General features: G+C 37.9%; 1 pseudogene; it reads left to right on the top strand.

The window, feature by feature from the left end:
- Nucleotides 1-2968: 2968 nt before the first annotated feature.
- LOC116747136 lies at nucleotides 2969-4872 on the top strand (annotated as a pseudogene).
- The last annotated feature ends 4330 nt before the right edge of the window (nucleotides 4873-9202 follow it).

The following is a 9202-nucleotide window of genomic DNA, read 5'->3' as shown; positions in this document are numbered from 1 at the left end:
ATTGGCTATCTCCTTCCCACCCCACCCCCAACTAGTCTGTAAGCTCCATGAGACCAGAGATGTTTGCCTGCACCATTGTATTCCAAGTACCTAGGACAGTGTCTGGCACATAATGAGTTCTCAATAAATATTTCCTGGATGACTTCCAAATGTCCTAATACACATTCATGTAGTTGAAAAATCTTTTTATACACTATAATTTGAGGAAATGTTATTCTTTATTTTATTTGAGACTTAATAAGCATTTATCATCATTTGTGGATATCATGTCAAAAACGGCACTGACAAATATTTGAGTACTTGAGCATTGGGTAGACACAAAGTCAACACTGGTAGCTGTCATATCATAATGATTTTACCTATAGTTACCAGCATCTGACTCTTGTAGTATGTCTTCTGGATAGGTTTTGCCTGTGCATTTGCATATAGAAACACATATTATTTTATTATAAATTACTTTCTTTCCATTTACCCTTCATATTACTGCTATGACATTATATTGTTATTTTTTTCTTTAGTAGTGTGTATCAGTAGGTTATAGTATGTACAAATTTCATTTAAGAATTTTACGTGAGTAGGCGATTAAGCATCAGCATTTTCTTAGTTTGCCAATCACCCCTACTGTAACAATTTTGTAATTTCAAATTCTTCACAAACATTGTTAAATATAACAGATTATGTTCTGCTTAATTCTTAGCGCAACATAATGACAATGTACCCAAACACATCCTGGTGTCCTTCGGATTTATCAGACAAAAAAGAGGATCCCTGCATTGTGGGAAAATGACTCCCTATACATTGTTCTCCAGAGTAAAATACATGTGTTTCTTGGTGTCAAGATGTGTAGCATATGCTTCCAAGTTTATGAATAATGGTGAATAAAAATACAGCAAACAGCAAAAAAAAAAAAAAGAAGAAGAAGAATTTTAAAGTAGATTGTAGGAAATACTTACTATAAAGAATGTATTGGATTGAAAATCACAGCAATGTAGTAACTAATGCTTCCAGACTGCATACTTCATGTTTAGATTGTGACTTTCCAGAGACAGACATCTGTGCCCTCTGTGAAAATATGGGTCAGATGGCACAAATCAAATCCACTAATATTTAATGAAAACTACCTTGTGGAAAGCACTCATCACCTCCACAAACTTTCTTGCCAAGGCTAGGAAGCATAGTTTGCATGTCTATAATGATAAGTAAAATTAACTTCTCTGCCACCATTAGCTGCAACTACAAATTGGACAATTTTTGCAGAAAGTCTTTGTTCCTCTCTCCTTCTCAGCACAAGCCTTCTAAGAAATTTTTGTCTAAACTCAACAAAATATAAATCCAGGTGTGTATGTGTTTGCCTGTGCCTAGGGTAGAACATGTTCCTAGCTCTATTGCTCCAAATCCCTTTCCTGTCTAGTCTTTCCCAATCTTCCAAAGGTTTCCTCCAGGAGGTATCTTTGAAACATGCTTCCTGACTTTTATCTCTTAGCTATATCAGGCATCGGCCCCTTCGAGGATAAAACCCTTGAGCTATAATTGCATCTATCCCTACCCACTGGATTATTTCCATTCCCATATAACTGTACCAAACTGATATACAGGAATGACTAGCCACTTAATTTTGACAGTTTGAAAGCAAACTAAAATTGTTTTATTCTTGCTCCTAGAGTTCTTCTGCCCTTGTAACCTTGAACTCTATTTGAAGTGCATGTTAACATGACATTTTGATGCATATAGTTACCACTCCTGTCTTGCAGGGCTATACTGGATGAGTTTAAGATTTGGCAAAGAATCAGTCAGCCCTTTTATTTCCATATATTGCAGATGACACTGCTGATGGTGGGGTTGTACATTTGTGCAATTTTGGCTGAAAAGTCTAATGTATGGTCCTTTAGTACCATATAAACAGCAATTTTTTAAAGTTCCTGTCACTAGTCTGAATTCCAAAGCACTTAATCAATAATGAAAGTTTAATTCTTTCACAATGGCTGGGATGAAGAAACTTCGGGTGAATGGCAGGTTGTAAGTTCTTTTATAATGTAACTTCTTTTAAGGAAATCATTGGTGGTATAAGATATCATTACCTATTTGAGCACTTGGCCAAGACAATGAACTGATTACTGATATACATGCACACTCTCCCACAAATAGTATAAGTCATTGTAATGACCTTAGGTGTTTATGATTTAGCTTCCAGTTTCTGTAATCTAAAGTGTAGCAAAGTTTTCCCTCCCTTTTGGCTTCTGTTCACTCCCTGCCTCCTTTTCTCCTTTCTCTCCTTGCCAACCAAGCTCTAGTCATGCTCTGAACTGCCTCTAAGTTTTCTCCACCACCTCCACCAGAGGAGCAGCTGCCATTGCTAACAGCAAAGAAGGAAAGTGGGAGGGAGGGAGTGGGAAGGAAAAGATGATGGAGCATTATAAAGAAGGAACAGATGAACGAACTTGTGGTGACTCTGACCCCCTTCAAACCCTCCAGTGCCATGCAACTCCCAACCCCTATCTCTAGTCAGAGCTGTCACCTGAGAAGCAAGCATCACCTGAAGAAAAGCAACTGCCATCACCTTTACTTTGGAGCTGATTGAAGCATTGAGATAACTGTGTCTCTACCTCTGCTTGAACTAGAAACTATGTAGAAGTTCCTGGAGTGTGCAGTGGTGAAACTTGCCAAAGGTCCTTCTGGAACTGTCCAGAGCACCAGAAATTCAGGAAACAGCCAGATTGGCAGGGTTTCAGCTGGCCTACTGATCAAGAACTCTCTGTCTTCTGAGGATCCAAACATCAAGGCACAACAGCAGCAGAATGGCTTCCCATTGATGTTAATGTTTGACCAAGAAGCCAAGAATTATTTTGCAGACTTTAGTTGCAGAAACCTACTAGCTTAGTTCTTCCTCACAACGATGGCTGAAATTGTTTGTATAGAAAATCCAGTAAACCAGTGATCAGGATTCCTTCTTCAGCTGGTAGACAATGTCACAAACTCCAACAGCACAGAGCACATGAAAGAGTCGACATTGGATGCAATTTGTTACATCTGCCAAGATATTCAAACAGAGAAGCTACAAGTTCCATCCAATGAGATTCTGACTGCCATAATCCTGGGAAAGAGGAAAGAATATCCTAATAATAATGTGAAGTTAGTGGCTACTAAGGCACACCTGGAGTACTGGAGTTCATCAAAGCAAGCTTTGACAAAGAATCTGAAAGACAATTTCTTTTCCAGATAGTCTATGAAGCAGCCTGTTGTCAAGATAATAAGGTATTAGTGACTACATTATAGAATCTGGTGAAGAAAATGCCCCTGTACTATCAATACGTGGAGACACATATGAGCCCTGCTCTTTTTGTGATCACAGTTGAAGTAACACAGTGATTTTGATGAAATGGCCGTGTAAGGAATAAAGTTCTGGTCCAATGTCTGTGATGACAAAATAGATTTGGTCATTGAAGTTAAAGAGACAGCAGAACAAAGAAGGTCCCAGAGCACACAGCAAGATCTATGCCAAGGAAACACTACAATTGAGGTTCCAATTCTCACACAGACACTAACAAAAGATGATGAAAATGATGATTCTGCTGGCCACCTGATGTGAAGATGACATTGTCCCACCTGTCCTTCCCTCTTGTAAAGAACAGATCAAGAACCCTGATTAGTTCTTAGAACCCTGACACCCTTGTGATGACTTTTGCCTGTATCTTGGAAGAAGAGAAATCCAATAAGCTCAAAATCCTAGTCATACAGGCAATACCTAGCTTAATATAATTAATTGAAGACCCCTGTGTAAATTGTTTGGTATATAAGTACACAGACTGGGGGCAAATTTTGCAAGTTGCTCCATGAAGCTGCCATAAGTGATGTTTGCTCGGTTCCCTTGTTACAATGTCTGAGAGAAAGCCTGAGTACTGAACCCAGAATGGCATCAAATGTGTGCTGAGTTTTTTTCCAATCTAGTTGAAGCTGTTTATGAAAGTTGGTAAGTGATGATCAGGAAGAAACAGCTACTTACTGCTTATCCTCATATTTCAGAATCTCCTAGTGATCACAGACAGATCTGATGGCCACCAGAATAACCTGAGAAGTGCTTCATATGAAGCTTTGATGAAAATTGTGAAAAATAGTACCAAATACTATTCAGTTCAAAAATTGATGCTGGCAACTCTAACTGCAAAAAGTGTATCAATAGAGATACAGTCACATATAAAAGCACTTCTGATAAGATCCAATTCAATGACCTTCAGTCTTTACTCCACATAATTCTTCAAAATGTTCTCTAAAAACTGCAGCATCAAGATGAGATGAGGGTCTCCCTGTTAAGGATTTTCCAAAGCAGAGTTGGATATGGGGGATGTAAGAGGGTGATCCGATAGCAGTTAGCACATCAGAGGAAATGTTGGTTGCTAAATTCCTAAAGTATATAGAGGCCTCTAAGTTCTCCTGAGTATGGGTATTTTACTGAAAACTTATACTGAGTGCAAGGTTTTATTGGAGACTGTAAGATACGTGGAAGACTTATGTCACACCTTGAAATCCAGTATCTTACTGTTTGTTGATGGAGAGCTTGGGAAATGGGAATGTCCGTAGGTCTGTGAAGCTGCAGATTCTGTAAGTGTTTAGTGATATTGTCTTTGTTATTGGTGGAGAGTTTAACAAATGCCTAGAGGTAGTATTGAGCACACTTCTGCAAACCTACCAATCTCAGGTGAATAAATCAAAGTGTGACATTGTGGATTATCTGAATGAGTTAAGGGAAGACTGCTTGGAAGCCTATTCTGTTGTTGTCAAGGATCAAAGGAACAAGGATCTAAGGGTGATGCATACTCAGATGTACTGCTGATGCAACCAAGAGTAGAGTTTATCTTTCTTTGTCCACAATGCTAGACTTGAGAATCATCCAAAAAGTTTTAGGTACTGGTGCTGCTGAGCCAATAAGGAACTTATTTATGACATTTGGGAAGAAGGTACTGAAATTAGTAGAAGTTGGCTGATGATTCTTAAAGTGTTAACTAAGGAACAGAGATTCAAATCTAGCAAAACAAAACCCTGTTCGATGGACAGCAAAATAACTGAGGAAACTGAATAACTGAAGAATCAAGGTCGATCTGTAGCCGTTGGGATGAAACCCAAGACCATCACTAGAAATCTGCAGTCTTTTGAAAAACCTAGAAGTAAGGGTGTGCACAGATGCTGAAAACACACCACACTGAAAATCCTACGACAGGAGGAGCAGCTATTAGCAGCAGGACTGTTGGTTAGCTATGTAAACACTGACTTCAGAGAAAACCATTCTAATGTCTACTCCAGGAGCCATTTTGGATAAGAGAAACATAATGGGTTTACTTAATTGGAGGAGAGGGAGGAGGAGGAAGGGGGAAAGAGGAGGGGAAAGGGGAAGGGAAAAGAGAAGGAGAAGAAATGGAAGTTATTTCTTCCCAAGGAATGCTACAATTTGGTTTTTGGTATTTCACGTGGTGTTGAGTGGAATGACTGGTTTTTCCATAGGGGAGAGATTGTACTTCACCATAAAAAGCAACTTGAACCTATGCTACTGATGATGATGGTGGAGGAGGCTGGGTTTGTGTGCCTTTGTCACCCAGCACTGTATACAATCAGGCTAAAAGGAGGTGAGGAATACTATATAATCTGAGTGTGGCTGAATGAAGCTATATCCATATTCTCAACTTCAAGTCATTAAAGTTTATCTTTTTCCTTTAAAAAAAGTGGGATAAGGGAGTGCTAAATATTGTATTTCATAAAACTAACTGAAGTTCTGCCTACTGATGGACCACAGGAGATGGAAGAGAAAAAGAAAAGGAAAAGAAAAAAAGAAAGACAATTTTTAGCTTTTTGGTTGTTTGTTTTTAGTTATTAACATTATTTTAAGGAAAACACTAACAAATGGTCAGAATAAAAATCTAAACTTCCAAGACAAAAACTAAATAAAACAAAAAAATTTTTTAAAACCCACAACCTAAAGAAACCAAAATGTAAATGGTTGAAAGTGGCAGCACAAAGAGAAAGCTCCCTCTTGACACTTTATATTGGCAGTCCTGATACCCACTCCCTCCATAAAAAATGATGTCAAGGAGTTCACAAAATAATTTACAATAAAAATAAATACATAAAAATACAGCAAACTTTAAGTAACTATTTTGGTCTATAAAATGAGGATAAATTTAATGATAAAACAAAATCTAATAAATTAGCCATTAGAAAATTGACTTTCTATTCTCTTTTATCTGTTTGTCTCCAATGTAGTATTGTTTTCTTGTTATACTTTAAAACCAACTAACCACGAAAACAACCAAAAATATATGCATAAATTATGTGTTTGGGTATAATTACACATCTCATGACAAAAACACTTATGAAAGGTTTCATTTTTCCACTGCAGTTAAATATTAATGTAATAATCTCAAACCCTCCACAGGAAAAACAAAATTTCAGGGAAAATACAAATTTATCCATTTGCTAAAGAAGGCGGGGGGGAAGCAATCTTGTCTCCTTCATGTAGATCTGTGCTAAAATTGAACCTCATCTAACAGTCCTTTATAATTACATTCAGCTAACAATATTGTGTGTTAAAATACTCCCAAACTATATTTGATGGGCCCATGCACCCATTCCAAGCCTGATGATTCCAAACTGATCCATTTTTTCACAAAGCAAAAAGGTGAACAGGTTAGTTTAAATCAAGCCAAATACTGATAAGCAAATCCTTGTGATGGGCAGGCTTCAAAAGCTTGTTGAAGGCTGGTTCAACTAAGCATTGATTAAGAGTTTGGTTGCTTATCTGATGTTTATCCAAACTTATCTGAAATTGAACATCTTTGTTCTAAAAAAACAGGCCAAAACTCTGACACTGATTTTGATGTTTTGGTTATAATAGGTCACAAGTATCAAAAGAGCAGTCTAACTAGGAAGTGGAGATATGGCTGGAAATAAAAGTAGAGGGATTAGAAATGAAAACTGTCAGAACTTTGAAAATGTATGGGGGCAAGGAGTCTCAGTGAAGTGGGAGAACATATATAAATAGCAGATGAAAGAGTGGTGAAGGAAGAAGTTTGGTTTATTAGTTTGAAAACAAAATAAAAATTTGTCTCAGTGTTGTTTATTTTTTAACCATGAGTTAATCTATTTTGAAATTTCATATAACATTGAAAGAGAGTATGAGATTTTTGTTCATCAAAAAAAAAGAAAAAAACAGAGAAGACTTCCTCTTCTGGAAAAACAGAGGATATGTATTTTTCTCTATTCTTCCTCCTAAATACAGCTAGTAAATCTTGGACATTATATGTAAAATAAACATAAGAAGACTCTGAAAGGTGGACAAAAAGAAAGCAGACTGACTAGGAAACTTAGGACTCAAGAAAAAAATAACAGTTGGTCAAGAAACCACTGGTGGGAATGTAAAGTAATACATCCATTCTGGAAAATAGTTCAGCAATTTCTTTAAAAAGTAGCCATGCAACTACCATCCCAGCAATTGCACTACTGGACATTTGTACCAGAGAAATGAAAACTTATGTCTGGACAAAAACCTGTATACCATTGTTCATAGCATCTTTATTTGTAATAGCTAGCCCAAAACTAGAAGCAATACAGATACACTTCAAGTGTGAATGGTTAAATGAACTGTGGCACATCCATACCGTGGAATACTACTCAGCCATAAGGAGGAACAAGCTATTGATACACACAGTAGCCTGGATGAATCTAAAGGGTATAATGCTGTGTGGGAAAAAAAGAGCCAATCTTGAAAGGTCATATACTTTGCAATTCCATTTATACAATATTCTCAAAATGACAAAATTATAGAGCCAAAAAGCAGATTACTGCTTTTGAGGAATTAGAAATGATATGGAGGAGGGATAAGTGTCACTATAAAGGAGCAGCATGAGGGAGATCTTTGTGGTGATGGGACAATCTTGTATCTTGAGTGTGGTACTGGTTACACAAATCTACATGTCATAAATTGACACAGAACTCTACACATTGTGATGGTTCATGTGTCAACTTGGCTGGCCACAGAGTGCCCAGATTAAACATTATTTTTGGGTGTGGCTGTGAGGGTGTTTTGGATGAGATCAGCATTTCAATTGTAGACTGCCCTTCCCAATGTGGATGGGTGTCATCCAATCTATTGAACAGGGCCTGAATAGGACAAAAGGCAGAGGAAGGTGGAATTTGCCCCCTTTTTCCTACCTCATTAATTGAGCTGGGACACCTTATGGTCTCTGGCCGTCAGGCTGGGATTTACACCATCAGCTCCCCTGGTTCTTAGGCCTTCGGACCCAGACTGAATTACATCACTGGTTTTCCTGGGTCTCCAGCTTGCCAATGGCAGATCATGGGACTTATCAGCCTCCCTAAGCACATAAGCCTATGCCTCATAATAAATATGATTTATTGTGGTTCTATTTTTCTGGAAAACCCTGACTAATACATATATTAAACAAAGTCAATTTTCTGATTTTGAACTCCAGTTACTTAAGATGTAACCATTGGGGAAAACTGGGTGAATAGTACATGGGACTACTCTGTACTACCTTTGCAACTTCCAGTGGATCTATATTTATTTCAAAATAAAAAGTTTAAAAAAAGAAAAGATAAGTTTAAAAGTTTGAAAGGGCTTCCCTGGTGGCGCAGTGGTTGAGAGTCCACCTGCCGATCCAGGGGACATGGGATCGTGCCCCGGTCCGGGAAGATCCCACATGCCACGGAGCAGCTGGGCCCGTGAGCCATGGCCGTTGAGCCTGCGTGTCCGGAGCCTGTGCTCCGCAACAGGAGAGGCCACAACAGTGAGAGGCCCGCGTACCACACACAAAAAAAAATTTTTGGAAAACGCTGGTAGAGGGGGGCAAAACATAGACAACCACTTAACAGGGTAAGAGATCTTTTGTTTATCTCAATTTTGAGGTTTATGCTACATTCTATTTGAATAAATCTTCAGTTCAAGATTATACTTTCATTTCAATCCCTGAGTTTCTGCTTTTTAAAGTTTCATGGTGGTGTCATTGGGGGTCATAAAAATGTAGAATAATAACACAAAGTCTTTCCATTTCTGACCCTGATCAACTGACACTTGTCTAGAGAAATTGTCTCAATAAATATGAAGCCTAAATTCGGAGTATTTTTTCATTTAAATTAAAATGTTTCTAGGGAAAGGAGTGTGGCATTTGCACTGAAAAAGTAAACTTTATCTTCAACA

Source organism: Phocoena sinus, chromosome X, assembly GCF_008692025.1.
Source record: "Phocoena sinus isolate mPhoSin1 chromosome X, mPhoSin1.pri, whole genome shotgun sequence".
In the NCBI taxonomy this organism is placed as follows: domain Eukaryota; kingdom Metazoa; phylum Chordata; class Mammalia; order Artiodactyla; family Phocoenidae; genus Phocoena; species Phocoena sinus.
Note: the sequence above shows the minus strand (reverse complement) of the source record. Positions and strands in the feature narration are given on the sequence as shown.